The following is a 19,548-nucleotide window of genomic DNA, read 5'->3' on the forward strand; positions in this document are numbered from 1 at the left end:
CAAATAAATGTATTTATCTAAATAAGTGTACTTATTTAGTTTATGCCAAATACTGCCTCAATGTAATAAATATCCTCCACAATTTTAGAATGAAAAATATCACAAAGTGATAAATACATACTCCATCTATTCCATTTTATTGGTACATTATTTTATTTTTTATTATTTCAAAATATATATCCACTTTGAAAAATCAAAACTTTAAATTTAAAAATTTTCAAAATTATCCCTTATAAAGTAATTATAAATATATTTAAAAATAAAAATAGAAAGATATTTTTAAAATTTGATCTTTTAAAATTTAAATTTAAAATGTAATGATTATCTCTCCTTAAAAAGTTTAAATTTTCCAAAGGAATTATCAATTTACGACAGAGGAAGTACCACGCAACACAAATACACATACCCAAACATGCAAGGTCAATGTTATTTTCTCTTCAAGAAATCTATACATACCCAAACATGCAAGTCAATGTTATTTTCTCTTCAGGAAATCTATTTATTGGACAAATTTATAGTACAAAACTTAGCAAACTATGTTAAAGTTACTTTAAGATTCTAGATCAAACAGTGTAAAATTGTCTAAATATATGAATGGCTTATGTTCTACATGTGCGTAAAATGTTTGAGATGTATTCTATAAAATATCTTTTAACAAGTAGTTGAGTGAAGACAGATTGACCAGTGGCATTGCATAGAGTTTTTGATATTTTCTTATTTGGCCAAACCTAAATTTAGCGCATGCAAAAAAATCAATTATGTCTAATTCATTTATCTATTTTCCATTTGAATACAAACATTTTTTTTTAGATTAATTTGTCATCATAAAGTGTATGTATGTATGTAGCTAATGTTCTAGACTGAATTCAACTAATATATGTAAAGGAAAATGTTTGGGATCCCCACAAAGGAGGACCCCCACTCATGTATTGACCATTGATGTGTTTGAATTTTTTTGGCGGGTGGTGTCTGACAGTGACATGAATTATTCAGATCATTTTGCGGGTTGTGGGGGTTGTGTTTTGTGGGGGTCTCTATCATTACTGATATGTAAATATCCAGGATGCATCTATATTAGTAGTCCCGGAATATGGACGCGTGGTATTCCATAGTATTATGATTGGTGAAGAAGATAGGTAAATTGTGTGAGTGTTAATTTTTAACTTCGCAACCAAACTAGATTTTATAGTCGAGATCCAAAAGAACTTAGATCTCGGCTACAAAATAAACCACCTGAAATAAACCACACAATAATGACACACAATATTTAAGTGGTTCGGCCTCAATGCCTACGTTCACGGAGGGAATAAGAGATTTCCACTAAAACAAATAAAGATTACAACAGAGGAGGAGACCTCTCTCACTCAACTCACACACTCTCTACTATCTTACACTCACTGCTCTCTTCTCACCTTCGTAGAGATACACACCTACTTGTGTATTCCTGCTACCAATTCACTTGTGTTCTACTTATCTCTTGTAAGCTAACTCAAGATATAGAGGGAGTTGGAGACCACAGTCCATCCCACTCCCATATGAAAGCATTAACTTGCCACCTTTCTATGTACAGCTTATCTCCCTAGCTTCTCTTCCACCATCGTCAACACTTGGTGGCTACTATGCATTCATGCCGACCAACGTCAACAATGGTGGCTACCTCTATCCACACGGGTGAACTCAACAATGCACAAATACATGTGAATGTTATCATGCACAAATCAAGACCGCTTTACCAAAAAGTTAATTTAAATAAATAAAAGATTGAACAAAAAAATAGCATGACAAATTAAAGTTGATTTAGACCAAACCATGCTACAGGATTGGCATGAACTGTCAAAATTGAAGAGCATTGTACATAATGGCCTTGTTTGATTATCATGATTAATATTGCCAAAAATGTGCCTTGACATGTTTAAATCCCGTAAGTAAGGAGGGGTTGAACAAAAAAAAAAAAAAAAATTGTTTCCATGCAAAAAATTATCATAAATGGGGATTAAGTGAACCAACCTTATCTCCCCACATATCCAAATATGTTGTGTTTTTCATCACAAAATGAAATTGATATGATCTTGTGGTATAATTTATATCTAATATTTACTTGTTACGAACATAGAAACTAATAATAGAGTTAGACACATAAAATACAAAAATCAATTATATCTACAAAAATCTTATTCATTCATATAGATTATATATATATATATATATATAAAGTACTGCTCTGTTTGCAATGGTCATCTTCATTTGAGGTGCAGGTTTCAAATTCTTAAGTCTATTCCTACGTTTAAGTCAGTCTTCATTTATGTAGTTTTGATACATTTAAGAAATTTAATTGAAATCAAAAGCAAAATGGTTCATTCAAAATTTAATGAACCATTTTAAATTAGACCACAATTTCCCTATCACTTTGACAAGAGTGAAGAATATTATTTCGCCCTTTGATGAATTACAGAGGATGAATTACATGATTTTGACTTGATGGCTAAATTAAGAGCATTGCTACCATAGGAGGTGTTAAGGAGAAGGGAGGTCAAAAGCCTGGTGTGGAAATTAAAAAGGAGAAAGGAGTGGATATGGTTGCAGAAGTCAAGATTAGATTGGACATTAAATGAGGATAAAAGCACAAGGTTCTTCCACTTAAGTGCTAATAGGAGATTCACCAAAAATCTAGTAGATTCAGTGGAGGTTAATGGGGTTAGAGTTGAGGAGCCTGATCAAGTGAAACATGAAGTGCTAAGGCATTTTTCTATGCTAATCAAAGAAGAGTGGGTATCAAGGCCAAAGCTAGTAGGTTCTATGTCAACAATGAGTAGATCAAAGCTTGTGGAGATACTTGAAGCTGAATTTTCTTATATGGAAGTTTGGGAAGTGGTAAAGGATTCTAATGGAAACAAAGCTCTTGGGCCTGATGGTTTTAACTTGTCTTGTATCTAGAAGTGTTGGAAATAGATGAAGGGTGAGGTGATTCAATTTATGAAGGACTTTCATTCCAATGGAAAGCTAGTGAAAGGTTTGAATTACCCATTAATAACCTTGATCCCTAAAAAAAGATAGTCCCGATGGATTGAGTGATTATAGACATATTAGCTTGGTTAGTTCAGCTTATAAAATTTTGGCTAAAGTACTTTCAAGAAGAATTAGAAAGGTTCTACCAGATGTTATTGGTGAGGTATAATCAGCATTTTTGGGTGGTAGAAACATTTTCAATGGGATGATGATTGCAAATGAGGTGGTTGATTGGTGGAAGAAGACAAAGAAAAAGGCAGTTATTTTGAAAAGGCCTACGACTCAGTGAACTGGAATTATCTGTTTTCTATGATGTCTAATATGGGGTTAGGAGATAAATGGAAAAATTGGATGATATCTTGTGTAACCAAAGCTAGAATTTCAGTGTTAGTAAATGGGTCTCCTATGGAAGAGTTATCCCTTCAGAAAGAGATTAGGCAAGGTGATCCACTCTCACCTTTCTTATTTAACATAGCAGCCGAAGGTCTCAACATTTTGTTAGAAAGGACAAAGGAGCTAGGACTATTGAAAGGTGCATCTGTAGGGCTAGCTGAGTTAAAGCTATCATATCTTCAGTTTGCGAACGACATTATAATCTTTTGTGAAGCCGAGGAGGAAGAAATTTTAGTCATCAAGAGGATCCTTAGGTGTTTTGAGGTGATATCAAGGCTCAAGATTAATTTTCACAAAAGTGTTGTGTATGGTGTTGGTGTGGATGATGAGAACATTCAGGAGGTCGCCTCTATTTTGAATTGCACAAGTCAGAAACTACCCCTTAAGTATCTAGGATTTCCTCTTGGTGCTAGTCCTAGAAGTAGGAAGATTTGGCAACTTGTGGTTGATAAGATTAGGTGTAAGTTGGCATCTTGGAGGAGAAAATTTATGTCGTTTGCTAGTAGGCTGACATTGATAAGGTCAGTAGTGTCTAATTTACCTTGCTATTACCTGTCTTTGTTTGTAATTCCTAAAGGTGTGGCCAAGGTGATTGATAAGATTTAGGCATCTTTTCTTTTCTTTTTCTTTTTTGGGGAGGGGGGGGGGGAGGGGGCTTAGATCTAAAGAGAAAGGTGCATATGTTTAAATTGGGGGAAGTGACGAAGCCAAGAGAGCAAGGAGGTTTAGGTATTAGAAGGATTAGGGAGATTAATGAGGCTCTGCTATTGAAATGGTGGTGGAGGTATGAGGTGGATGACAATGCTTTGTGGAAACAAGTGTTAATTAGCAAGTATGGCTCTCAAGGGGGAAGATGGTTGCCTGAGTTGATCATTGCAGATGAAGGGAAGGTTTCCTGGATTTGGAGTGACATATTGCATATAGTAAGATCTAACTATCCATTGTATGATTTTTATGCAAGTAATATAAGGATAGGGATTGGTAATGGTTGTAGAATTCAATTTTGGAATGACAAGTGGCACGTGAATATCCAAATTAAAGAGAAATTTCCTAGGTTGTATAGCCTATCCATGGATAAGAAAGGATCTTTGAAGGAGTTTTCTCAAAGAAGGCAGACTTCTGGGGATTGGTTATTCAACTTCAGAAGACCCCTTTTAGCATCGGAAGAGGATGAGGTTATTAGATTACAAGGGCTGCTATCAAATGCATCATATCACAGTTCAAATAGCCCTGATAAATTGATCTGTGTGGCTGCCTCTTTAGGTCTTTTTTCTATGGCATCAGTTAGAAATTGGTGTGAAGCTAGGTGTGGGTCTAGGTTAAAAGTAGCTAAGTGGTTGTGGCAAAATGCAGCTCCACCAAAGGTACAATTTTTTGGGTGGTTAGCTTGGAAAGACAGGGTTAAAATGGCAGGGTTCTTGCACAATATTGGGGTCATTAGAAGCAGTGAAGATTCTATGTGCCCCTTTTGGAAAGCTGAGGCTGAAACAGGTTCTCATGCGCTTATTCATTGCCCAAGAGTATGGAAGGTGTGGTTAGATTTGCTGGATTGGCGGGGAATCAGTTGGGTAACACAAGCAAATGTAGAGGGTCTAATGAATTGGTGGATGTGGGTTAAGTTCAAAGAGTTGGAATTGCAGGTTTGGAAACTGTTACCTTTTCCAATGTTGTGGTCCACTTTGAAGGTAAGGAATGAATATGTTTTCAATGGCCTTGATTCGAATTTTGATGAGGTGGAGGAGATTGTAAAGGTAAGAGTGGCAATGTAGGCCAAATCAAGTTTGAAGGGTGTCCATTTTTCAATCTATGATATGGTCTCAAACATAAGGGAGGTCAGATTTTGCTTGTAATTTCGTTTTCTTTTGGTGTTGGACATTGGTGGGTCTATTGGGTTGTTGGATTTGTGGTGTTTGTAATTTCTTTTCTCTTGGGTTGTTGCTGTGTTGGTTTCTCACCAACAGTGGGCAGTTGCTTAGTATATGATTTGGTGAGTCCTGTAGTGCCAACCTAGTTGGAATTGTGGTAGCTTGTTGTAATGTTTTGTGCAACTATTTTATCTTTTTATTGATGTAATCTGAAATCTTGTGTAGTCTATGCTCATCAATAAAGTTTGTTTGGTTGATCAAAAAATTATTTCACCCTTTGATTTCAATCTAATTTTTTGAAGGTTGTTATCAATTGGACGAATTGACACAATGTAAAAGATTAAAAGGAAAAATTGATACAATTAGAATTACAATAATCAAATTGACAAACAAACTACTAGGACTACGAGTGTAATTTGTCATTTTTTTTCAAAAGTGTCAAAAAAAGAAAATATATTTCTTGTATAAATTTGATTAAGATGAAAATTTTGCAAAGAAAAAGAGAAATTAGGAATTCTAATTATAAATAACTACTGTTATTAAATTTAAACTTTCTTATGTTTTTTACAAGTAACTAAAAGCTTTATTATTATAGTATCATGACTTGAATAGAAAAATCTACTTTTTCATAATTTCCACCACTTTTATACTAAATAAATTTTTTTAAATTCAATTTTTTTTTTTCATTTCCTTTACTTTCTACCATTTTCATCCAAATCAAATTTTGACTTTCTTTTTTTCCCATATCTAGGGGTGTAAAAATGGCTCAAGGCCCGTGGGCGGCCCGAAATTGGCTCGAGGTGGGCTCGACTCGTTTCGGCCCGGTTAGGCTTCTGCCAAGTCCAGTACCTTGGGCTTGGGCCTGGGCCTTCCATTTGAAGCCCAGCTCAACTCAAAAAAAATTTCCCGGCTCGACCTGGCCCACCTAACCCTCTCTCTGACAAAGATCAAATTTCAAAAAAAATAAAATAAAAGGCAACTTGGAACAGTTAAAAAATAATAAAAATAAAAGCTTGATCTTGCAAAAAAAAAATTATAACAAAATAAAACAAAACAACGGTCATTTCCTTACAATGAATGAGTGAAAACACCTCTACTACTGGCCCCGCCCGCCTACCTACCTCTGCCCCTCGCATGCATCACATCCCTCTTGACTGAGTCTCACATCAAGTTGCAACTTGCAATGAACAAAAAAAAAAAAAAAAAAAAACAATAATAATAATAAATTGTCTGTATGCACCTGCTGCCCCCACCCTACCCCCTGCCCTTCCTTTGCATCATGTGTCACCTTACTCTTTACGTCACATCAAGTTAAGTTGCAATGCAAAAAAAAAAAATGTCTGCAGTTAAATTAAAAAAAAAATTTAACTGTCATATTACCGTTTAATACAACGGTAATATTTTTTTTTTTCATTTATACATTTATTTTAACCTTTCAAACTACTACAAATATCCCCCTTTTCCAAAATAAATCTCACAAATAATTCTCTCTCTTAAACTCTCTCAATCTCTCTCAACTCTCAATTAACTTTGAAGTGTCATCCCTAAGTGACAAATTGTGCAAAAAGAAACTTTTATCAGAAGAAGTTAATTTTTGTATCGCATTCGCCAATCGGTAACATTAATTAGTTTAATTAAATTTATTGGCTACTTATTTTTTTTATTAATTATTTGTGCATATATATTAGTTATTATTTTTTACTCATTGTATTTACACATTATTTAAATTAATTGTTAGTTCTTGTATTACATTACTATGGACCCTAATATTCCTAATGTTTATGTCGATGTTGATACATATATTACACAACATGAATCTGTTGATTCTCCTTCTAATATCCATTTTTTCAATAGTTGGATCATCATCTAGGGGCAGAAGTAGTAGTGTTTGGGAACATTTTAAAAAAATATTTATAAATAATCCTGATGGTACAATTACATTTAAAACAAAATGTAAATATTGTGCACATTTATTTAATGCTGCATTTGCAAGGGGTACTAGTCATCTAAAAAAGCATGCCAAAAATATTTACAAAGTTAACAACCTGATATTCTAAGTCAAATACAATTAGGGGCTTCATCAACTGGTAATTTGAAAATATTTTCATATGATCCTATACGTGCACAAAATTTTGTAGTTGATTATATTATTAAAAAAGAACAACTTCTTACTACTAGTTAATGTCCTGATTTTATCGAAATGATTCACAAAAGTTTTGCACCGCAATATTAAAGTTTTTCAAGAAATACTACTAGAAATAGGATTTTAAAGAAATTTGACGATGTTAAAAATGATTTATTTGACATCTTTAAAAATTGGAATGGAAGAGTTTGTTGAACATCTAATCTGTGGTCAAATAATGGTTTTGAATATCAATGTATCACTGCACATTTTATTGATAATGATTGGAAATTAAATAAAAGAATTATTTTATTTAAATTAGTTGAACTTCCAAATATTGGTCATTCACTTGTTGTAGAAATAAGAAATGTATTATATGAGTGGGCTTTACAAAATAAAATATTTACGATTAGTTTAGATAATGCAGCATATTATAATCAAACTGTATCCCATTTAAAATCAACTTTACAATTACTTGTTGATGGTGATTATTTCATATTCGTTGTTGTGCCCAAATTTTAAATTTGATTGTTAAAGAAGCTATGCATGTATACGAGGCTTCTATACTTGTAATAAAAAATGCAGTTGTTACTATTATGTTTTCAGCTAATCGAATTTCGGAATATAGAAAAATTTGTCAACGAGAAAATATGCCATTTAAAAATTAATTTTAGATATAGATAGTAGGTGGAATTCAACATAAAACATGTTAAAAATAGCTTATAAACAAAGAAAAACAATAGATTTATTTTTTGCAATAACATCAATAGGAGGAGTACTGATTCCCACAGAACTTAATTGGCGTCAAGTAGCCTTGTATAAAGATTTTTTTAAAAGTTTTTGATGCTTCAACAAAATTATTTTCTTATATATATATATATTCCTACTTCACCATTTGTTTTACATATGTTAGTTGCAATAATTAAATTTTTCGTAAAATATATAGGTAATGAATATTATGTAACCATTATTATTTCAATGAAAGCAAACTTTGATAAATATTTTGATTCTTTGCTCATCTTTTAGGTTTAGCCATTATAATTGATCCTAGGCGTAAAGAAATTGGTTTACAAGAATTTTTAGAACGTCTTTTCATTGATCAAGCACAGTTTGCCCCTATTATGCAAACTTGCAACAGATTATTTGAAGAATACAGGGCAGTTGCATCTGTAAATACACCTATACACACTACACTAGCAGTCTCATCTCGAGGTGGGAGATTAAGTGTTTTTTCAGCAATAAAAAGTAGAAGAATATCTCAACATATAAGTGTAAGTAGTTCTGAATTACAACGTTATTTGGAAAGCCCGTCAGTGGATGATTCCGATGATTTTGACGTTTTGGAATAGTGGAAACAAATTGAAACTATGTGGCCTGTGGTTTCACATATGACTCGTGATATACTAACCGTTTCTATTTCTACAATTGCTTCGGAAACAACTTTTAATACAGGTGGATGGGTGCTAAGCGATTACCGGAGTAGGCTTTCACTCCAAATGGTTGAGGCACTGATGGTATTTAGAGATCATATGCATGTGCTTACAAGAAGACAAAATTATAGTGAAAATGAGCGAATTCAAAATGATTTGGATGACATATCCTCGGGCAACGCGACTGATATGTCTGTCTCCTCTGATGATTGATCAACAATTTATTGTTTACTATTTCATTTCATTTCATTTTTTTTTTGAAGTGGAGTATAATGCACATGATTGGTAGGTTAGCAGGTGCCAACCTAGTTGGGATGTACTTGACTTATAGTGATACAATTGCTCTATTATCATTAATAATCTACACCTATTTTATTTAATAATATAAATTTTTGTAATATTTTATTTCATTTGGAAATAAAAATTATTCATTCAATAAATGTTATATAATTAATTTAATATTGTAATATTGAAAGTTTCAATTTCATATATATATAATTATTCATTTCAAAAGAAAAAAATTACATAATTGCATACTTTTTTAGTTATAAGTTCATAATTAAAAAAATATAAATCATACATAATTAAATTTAAATACCACCATGAAACATAACCAAACAAAACATCTCATTAATCTTAACTAAAATACTCTAATATAATTTTTCTTTTATTTTTTATTCCTAATAAATAATCTACATAGATAATGTATTTATCGTTTATTTTTCAAAAAAAAAAAAAAAAGCCCGACTAGGCCCGGCCCACGGCCCCGAGCCCATGTCCTATTATGAGTGGGCTTGGGCTCCACTTTTTGGATTATGGGTTGGCCTGGCCTGGCCCGCTAAAAAAAAAGCTTGTAAAGCCCGCTTGGACCGGCCCGAGTCTGGGCCCGAATGGGTTGGGCCGGGCCATTATTACATCCCTTCCTATCTCTTTCTAGCATTGTTGTTTTTGTGCAGCTTCGTCCTAATATCCAATGGCGGAGAAAAATGGAGGAATAAAAGTAAGACACATAGGAGTGTAAAAATAGCCCGCGGCCTAGGATGGACTCAGCCCGTTTGGGTCTAGGCCCGTGCCCCTAGGCCTGGGCCTGGGTCATCATTTTGAAGCCCGGCTTGGCCCGTGGCTCAACCTATTAGCCCCTTAAGGCCCACTCAAGGTCGGCTCGCCCTAGGCCCAGTGTCTTTTTTAGTGAAAAATAATAAAATTTTGGTAGAAAAAATTTAAAAAAAACAAAAAAAAATGGTTAGGCTCGCCCAAGCCCAGCCCAAGCTCGAGGCTAGGCCTAGGCCCATCGGACCAACCCGCCCAAGGCCCGAATACCCCTGAGCTTGAGCCTAATTTTTTGGCCCGTGGGCTGGCCCAAATTTTGGATAGAGCCCGCAAGGCCCGACATGGGCCAGGCCGAGTCCGGGCCTGGGTGGGCCAGGCCAGATTTACACCCCTAAAGACACGTAATGCCTGTCGAAAGTGTCCATTCCTTTTTTTTGGTAAATTGACCTAACATTCGTACTTTTTAAAAAGGTTGCTTGCCTTGGCCAATACAATTTTTTTTTTAAATTTTATATGTTAATTTTGTTTAAAATAAAAATATTAAAAATGTCATGTGATTATATATTATTTTATATGATTAAACTGTCCATTTGAATTGTTTCAATTTTTGTTTTAGAAGTTCAAATAGATAGAGTAAATTTTCACCTTTATTTATTATGAATAAATTAAATTATATTGCAATAATTGGCTTCTGATATGTATATCTTGTATGTTAGTATCTCGTATGTTAGTAATAAATATATAAATTCTAGCAATGATGTTTAAAAATGAAATGTACCTTAGATTTTTTCAATGCTTCATAAATTCTTATTTTGGTTTTGGAAAGTTTTCATCCTAAGTTATAAAGTCGAACACATTTTTTGAAAAATTTGCTGATTTTTTTTTTTTGGCAAAAGAAAATTGTTTTAATTTTAATTAATATTAAAATTATGATTTAATTGTTGAGAATGAGAAGTAGAATAAACATGATGGATAGATTACATTCATAGAAGGTTAAATGTAGTTATATTTCAAAACATCTGGCCTTTTAGTTTTTTTTTTTTTTTTTAAAACATGTAAAAAAGTAGAGAAGTGATATGATCCAAAATAGGTTAAAAGTCAAAAAATGACTTTTAGCCAAGTTCCCAAAACAGGTATGATAATGTAAGAAAGAGTTTCAACTTTGTGAGTTATAATATAAATTTATACTCTAGATCTCCTTTTTAATACTAAATTTGCTATAGGTATAAAAAGGAAAAATGGGTTTTAAAAAAAAGATTAATTACCTAAAAGTCCTATCTACATATTTGGTAGTACCTTAGGTTCTGACAAAAAGGTTTTGAACTAATAAGTCCTTTAACCCAAACAAGTGTATATATAATAGCATTGACGTTATTTAGTAGAAAGAAAAAACAAATCAGTTATGGAAGTAGATGAAGATTCAAATCGCGAAGGATCTTAAGGGATTTCTCAGTTTGGTTCGCTATTATACGTAAATTGATTTCTCGGTTTTGACAAATTCATAATTGGGGCTTTTTGAGTTGAAATATGTTGAAGTTTGTTATGTGCAATTTCGAGTTATAAATTAAAGAATTGATTTGCTGGTTTATAGGTATGTATTGTTTTGATTTTTTTATATTATGTGTTTTTAGAATTTTTTTTTTAGTTTTGATTGAATTTATTTATGAGAATATGTTGAATAATTTGGATTTTTATGAATTGAAGACGTGATTTGCTGGATGATTTCTTGGTTTGGTTTGGTATTTTATGAATTGAAAACGTGATTTGTGAAAACTGAAAAAGTTCTTAGTATTGTTATGAAGTATTTGTTTTGGTTTTGTAGTTTCAATAAACTAAGTATTGTGCTAGCTTTCACTGATGCGATCTTTTTCTTTGTTTAGATTGAAAGATGAGTGAAGGTTCTACAAGTGTCCTGATTTTTTTGTTGTACAAGTATAATGGTTGCACATATGCAATTAACATCGATCGAAATGTTACATATGATCAGTTGGTTGATAAGCTATGTTTGAAATGGGATAGCTTGCAATCTGATAACATTTGCCTATCTTACTGATTGCTTGGACATCCTAGTTGTACGTTGGACAACAATGGGAAGTTAGATTGTTGTTGGCAATAGTTGTGTAGATTGATTCAAAATGTATTGATGTTATTGTGAGAGGAAAAAACTTAATCATTGACTGTGGTAATCTCAACAAAAGATTGGATTATGGAGAAAGAGAGTCAATGTTGGAGCTTGAAGTTTGTGATATTGCATTGTCTCATGACAACAATAAGTCTGTGAACTTGTCAAATAGAGCATCTACATCATCCAATAGGAATTTGAGGTTGGAGGTTGAAGAAGAGGTTGATATGCTATCATCATTATGTCGACACACGGAAAAAGTACTGTTGTCTGCTGGTTGGGCAATTAGTATTACACATGTAGGACATAAATTTGAAGGTGGAATTGTTGAATTTTGTAATGCACTGTCAAAGTTTTCTATTGAGTGTGGATTTGAGTTCATATTTGTTAAGAATGATAAAGTTCGTGTTACCGCACAATGTTTGTTTAGAGAGACAAATGGTTGTATGTGGAATGTTCATGGTAGAGTGGAGAATGCTAATGGGTTCTTTTTATATAAGGAAGCTCAACAATGTCCACACATATGGTGCTGAAGTACGTACAATGAATCATTCTCATATGAGTTCTAATTTAGTTGCTGATTTGATTGTTGAAGGTGTTCGTGATAATCCATTGACATGTCCAGTTCATGTTGTTCGAGATTTTAAGTTGGGGTATGGGCTGAGAGTTATTGATCGCCAAGCTTGGTTGGGGGTAAAGAAAGAAAATGGTGATATTTTTGGAGACTACTTAATGCCAATTGACCAGTTAAGATGGTATGTTGATGTTGCAAAGAGTTGCAATCTAGGGAGTTACATTGAGTTTGAGTGTGACGATGATACTAAACGGTTTAAGAGATTATTCGTTGCTTTTTATGGTTCCATTAGTGGATTTGATTATTGTCGACCTCTTTTGTTCCTTGATGGCATATTTTTTAAGGGAAGAATTAGAGGAAATTTATTTGCCGCTACAGGAAAAGATGGAAATCAAGGTATATAAGAAATCTGTTTTCTCTGTTCTGGAATTGAGATAGTTCTCTGTTTAGAAATATGATTGAATTTTTTAAATTTTATATAATATTGTTGCTGTATATGCATTTTTTATCTTTATAGTTATTCATTTTAGTGTTTGATATTTTGAAGTATAATAGAATATTCTAAGAATAATAGAATATTCTCATTTCTTTTTTTGTTTTGTACATACAGGGTTTTTTCTTGATTGTTTTGCAATTGTTGGCACAGAGAATCAAGACAATTGGCATTGGTTTTTGGAGTATTTGAGTACAATTATTTCACCAGAATGAATTATTACATTCGTGTCAGATCGTAACCTTGGATTAGTTGAAGTTTTGCCAAAGGTTTTCCCAATGGCTTTCCATGCTTATTGTTTTTATCATTTGAAGATGAACTTGAGGCATCATTTGTGTGGTATGCATCATGGATTGAAAGCAAAGCTGATCACTTTGTTTGGGAAATGTGCATATGCTCCAACTGAAGAAACATTTCATCAATGTTTGGTTGAGTTAAAGACTGAAGGTGGGTCAAGAGTTGAAAAGGTTTTAGATGACATACCATATGATCATTGGAGTAATGCAAATTTTCGAGGGCAACACTTTGGAGAAATATGATTAAATGTAGCTGAATATTTCAATTCGTGGATACGGGAGGAACACCATTTACCTATCACAAAGTTGATTGATAGTGTAAGAATTAAGTTGATGAGGAAAATTGCTAAGAGGATGGAGCTTGTTAATAAATAGAATGGTTCGATATGCCCCTAAATGGAGTCCAAGTTGCATGATGCTTTTAATACTTCGAGGCCATGGATTGTTAGTTCATCTGGGAATAATGTCTATGAGGTGCATTCATATCCATCTGCTTCAATTGACATTAGTAGATGAATATGTTCTTGTGACGAGTGGCAGTTGAAAGGGTTTCCATGTGCACATGGAGTTGGTTCTATACAAAAGAGTGGACATGATTTGAGTTTATTTGTTGATCAATACTTCTATGTTCAAAGTTATCGAGAGTCCTATTCTTTTCCGATATATCATGTTCCTTCAATTTGGAAACCAGGTTGTAATGTTGATGGTTATAGTGATGTTGTTCTTCCTCCTTTGTGTAGGAAGCAACCAGGAAGGCCAAATAAGAAGAGGATTCGTTCCAATGGTGAGAAAGTAAGGCAAATTACTTGTGGTAGATGTGGGAAGGTTGGCAATCACAATAAGAAATCGTGCAAGGAGGCTTTGTGATTTTTTGTAATTGCTTTGTGATTGTAAAAATTTCATATTCATAAATTTCTTAAAGTAGCAGTTTGTACTGTTGAGAGCTAAATAATAATCTTCTATGTTTTGAATAAAGTGACATTGAATTGAAAGTGAAAATATTCTTAGTTTCGAATTTTAGTTTTGAAATTGTTTGTGATAATATTGTTTGGTTGGCTTTTTATTTGTTTTTAATGTGAATTATTTGTTTGGTTAGCTTTTGTAAATAAGCTTGACTGTTGAATGTTTGTTTTGAAGATTATGTGAATACTGTAACAAAAGTGAACATATTCTCAGTTTAAATTTTTAGTTCAAAATAGCTGATTTTGTGATAGTAGTGTGAGGCTCTTGTTATGAATTGAAACTAGTTATAAATTTGATCAATTGAATGAATGTGAATTGATATTCTAAATAGATGTGATCAATGCTCTATGTTTTGAATAAAGTAACAGTGGACTAAAAGTGAAAATATGAACAAAAACATCAAGAAAGCCCTGGTGCATATATCTTTGAGAGTATGACAAAATATTCTATTACACATCATAGAAATTGTAATATGTTTGTGAGGCAATATGTTTGCAACTATCAACAAAAACATTAGTCATTGTATCAGATTGTGACAAAAAAGAGTTCATTGAGTTGGACATCAAAAAAGATTTCATTGAATGTTGCAATCTTGACTATACTTGACTCTGATTAATCTTTGTGGATCACTGAGGAACTCATGTACCATGTCTGCTCTCAGTCTTATGGATGTGCCTGGTGGTAATGTGTTTAGAATTGGTTGATGCCTTATGTATTGTCTTATGATGTAGTAAACAATAATTCCACAATCAGCCCTACAGAAATCATTTTTGACACAATTAGGGAAAAAACAAAAAAAAATTGAAAAATATATTAAAATTTGTTAGTTACAATAAACATAACATACGTCATTGCTTCTTGTTGAGGGCTGTCTTTGACTGATTCAATCTTCACATCAGGATTCCATGCTTTTTCTGCTTGACAAGGTGTATCCTTTATATATTCATTAATGATTTTTTGCTGTAAAAAACATCAATATAAAGTATGTAATGATTTACATTTGATTATTGTAATGGTAATCTGAAATTGTTCTTACCAATTGATATGCAACGTTGTAGTGCTTGTCCTTTCCTTTTCTTGGTCTGAAAGAAATGAAATGTTTCCAAGTCTCCAAGTGTTTGTTGATAACAAATAATGTCCAATGAATTGTGGATGGGGATATGGATGTATCTACATGTGAAAGATTTTTGCAAAGTATTTTTCAAAATCTTTTTCATTTTTTCTGAAGTTTTCTTCTTCAACATTGGTTATTTTTACAAAAAATATGAGAATATTCACAGTAATGGTACGAAACTCAATATTCAAATCTCAATCAAAAGCAACAAAACATGATTAAGTACGATTTGTAACTCAAATTGTTTCAAAATCTGAGTATATTCCCAGCAATGATAACAAACTCAAAATTTGAGAATATTCATAGCAATGATAACGAACACAAAAAATGTAATGCCCCAAATTTCTAACCCCAAATGATAATACAACAATCATGGCTCTTTCAAGGAAAATCGAATATAAATCTCCAAACTTACATTACATGATACAATAGTTCTTTATGCAGCAATACATTAATCCAACAACAAGTAAATAAACAAATAAATACCCCCAAGGGTTTACAAGTTTCCAAGGCTTGAGTCTGGTTACACAAAACGGTTATTCAAACCCATACACATACATCCCTTGGCTTACACACAGAGTCACAGCAAAATGAGAGTCTCGTACTCTTAACACACATTTTTTCACCTTTAGTTAGGTGGCATCACCACATCTTTTCCTACATAAAAATCCCGTAGGGTGAGCACAAAGCTCAGTAGGGAATCCTTAACAAAGTATATACATTTTATACAAGTCTCAAGAGATGAAATGCACATGTCATGCTATGTCCTTTTTGAAAGAAAATCACATCTTCATCTTTGAAAACCATCATGTTCAATGATGTCATGCAATTTCAATTCTTCAAAACTTAACAATTCATTTCAAGAGCGGTAAATACGACTCTGGTAATCCCTAGGTCGGTGTCTGCAAGTAGACTATACAAGTACTATCAATTTGTCATTTTTATTGGTATTAATCGGAAGGCACGACACCTATCCACGCGGGTTTTCGGTCTTTCACCCCGGACTCTTAGGCCAACTTATTCAATATCATCTACACCACCTATCAAGACTTACCAACGTGTTTACCCCAAAACCATTTCATGAAAACTTGTTTCTCAGCATTCCTTTCTCAATGCAAGTTTTCAAATAAACTTTCAAAGTTTAATATAATCAAATGAATTGATATGCCAATAACACAAGATGAATATAAATACTTTTATTCCAATATATTATCCAAAGAATAACACAATTCCCTTTTCTCAAGTATCCTTAACAATTAGTCATTTCAAGACTATTTCAACGTTTTAATCAATAATTTCCAAAATGAACAAGAATTTTAATATTCCTTGAAATTCATCATTTATATAAATATAAATAAGAAATTTTCCAAACATTCATTTATTTTGACACTCAAAATAAATAAAATAATATCATTCATGGATTTTCAGTCTCTTAAAAAAAATTCCCAAATTCTAGGTTTTCTCACCAAAACTATACAACTCAAATCTTTTGAAAGAAAACTTTCCAAAATCATCTTTTCTTCAATCAACGAAGATCAAAACCCATAAGATCATTTTAGAAGAACAAGAGACAAACCCACTTTCAAAATCGCTCAACTTCTTGAATCAACAATCAATTTTCAAAGCTATCGAAAGATGATTTCGAAAATCATATAGATCTTGCAAAAATATATATATATATATATATAACTCTAAAAAAAATCCCTACCTTAAGTTTTGAAGAAGAAATGAGATGAAACTCCAAAATTTACGGTATCGAAACTCGATCTCCATCGCACACAACGGAGCCCTCGAGAAGTTTCGCAACTTTGATGAAGAACTTCGGTCTAACTCCCAACGGATTTGGAGGAATCAAAGAGAGAAGATGACTTCTAGAGAGAGAAGCTCTAGATCTGGAAATTTTGGAGAGTTTTAGAGAGAGAGAGAACTGAAAAAGTGATTTAAAATCTCCCTTTACGGACTGATAGAACATGGTCCACTCGAGCGTGAAATACACTTTCCGTAAGTGATTTTGAATGCATTTTGCATTTTTGCTTTTGGCGAGCTGACCGGGCAACTCGACCCCCGTAAGTTGACCGGGTCAAAATCGGGATCGCTACAACCTCCCCCCTTAAAGAATTTCGTCCCCGAAATTTCAAATCAAACTGCCCAAACAAAGGGAGTTTCAAGCAATCAAAACCACGCTATTTCATTTTAAAATCACAATATTAACTCTCAACCAATTTTTTTTGCCATTTCCACCATGGTTATCTCATTAACAACAACCATCCACATCAACCTAAACATGAAGTAAAGAACTGATAATCCGTAACTACTTCATGCTTAACATAACAACATACATAACAGCATGTGGTCAACAATTTTAACACGTTTCCCTCAAACACTAGGGAATATTACAAGAAAAAACAACTTAAGCATTTTCAAACAAATCCAGATACTTAGAGCAAACTCCCGCCTCCCGTACCCACGTCGCTTCTTCAACCCTATGGTGTCTCCACAACACCTTTACCAATGGTATAGTTTTGCCCCGTAGCACTTGCTCCCGGGTATCTAATATTTGAGCCGGTCGTTCTTCGTAAGAGGCATCCTCATCTACCTCCAAGTCAACCTAATCAAGCACATGAGAAGGGTCGTGTTCATGCTTCCTAAGCATAGCTACATGAAATACGTTGTGAACTCCCGAAAGCTGTGGTGGTAAAGCTAACCGGTATACCATTTCCCCAATTCGCTTTAAGATCTCAAAAGGGCCAATAAACCTTGGAAATAATTTGCCACTCTTACCAAATCTCATCAAACCCCGCCTTGGTGAGATTTTTAGAAACACATGGTCACCAACTTCAAAAGATAAAGGTCGTCTCCTCTTATCGGCATAACTTTTTTGTCGGCTTTGGGCCGTAGCTAACCTCTTCCGAATGAGAACAACTTTCTCGGTTATCTCTCTAACAATTTCTGGACCCAGTAACGGTGCATCACCTACTTCGGCCCAACAAACAGGTGATCTACAAGGTCGGCCATACAAGGCCTCAAATGGTGCCATCCCAATACTAGCTTGGTAACTATTGTTGTAAGCAAACTTAACCAATGGTAAGTGCCTTTCCCAAGGCCCCTTAAAATCAAGGACACAGGCTCTAAGTATGTCCTTCAAAATTTGAATGGTACGTTCTGACTGTCCATCGGTTTGAGGATGATAAGCGGTGCTAAGAGTCAACTTAGTTCCCAACGCCTCTTGAAGGATTTGCCATAACCGGGTAGTAAAACGAGGATCCCTATCTGACACAATAGTCATAGGGACTCCATAAAGTCGGACTATCTCTCTAATGTACAAATATGCCAAGCGTTCAACTGAGTCGCTGGTGCACATCGAAATGAAACGGGTAGACTTGGTCAACCTATCAACAATCACCGAAACGACATCATTGCCTCGTTGTGTTCTAGGAAGCCCAACTACAAAATCCATGGTAACACGCTCCCATTTCCACTCGGCTATCGGTAAGGGTTGTAACAAACCCGCTGCTCTTTGGTGTTCGGCCTTCACTTGTTGACAAGTAACGCACTTCAATACAAATAAAGCGACATCCCGCTTCATACCCCTCCACCAAACTAACGACTAAGATCATGATACATTTTAGTGCCTCCCGAGTGTATCGCAAGGTGTGAGTAATGGAACTCCCGAAGTACTTCTTCTCTACAAGATTCTGGTACAAACAAACGGTTTAGGTAACATACACTCAGATCCGAGTGAACGTTCAATCCTTTCTCCTCCTTCCCATTGGAAATCTTAACACAGATTAATTCCACATCACGGTCTCCTCGTTGTGCCTCTATGTCCTTATTAACCAAGGTAGGTTGAGCATTCAAAGTAAACAAGGTAGCACTCTCTTCGGACTCCCCAAGTGCAAATCAAACTTGCCAATAACATCTAGCATATCCCATTCCCGAATGACCACACTTGCCAAACTACTCACAGATTTTTGACTCAAAGCATCGACCACCACGTTGGCCTTCCCTGGATGATAATGTAACTCAAAGTCATAATCCTCCATAAATTCTATCCACCTCCGTTGTCGTAAATTCAAATCTTTTTGAGAAAACAAATACTTTAGACTCTTATGATCGGAGA

Source organism: Camellia sinensis, chromosome 4 (genome assembly GCF_055761805.1).
Source record: "Camellia sinensis isolate YWXY chromosome 4, ASM5576180v1, whole genome shotgun sequence".
Classification (NCBI taxonomy): Eukaryota; Viridiplantae; Streptophyta; class Magnoliopsida; order Ericales; family Theaceae; genus Camellia; species Camellia sinensis.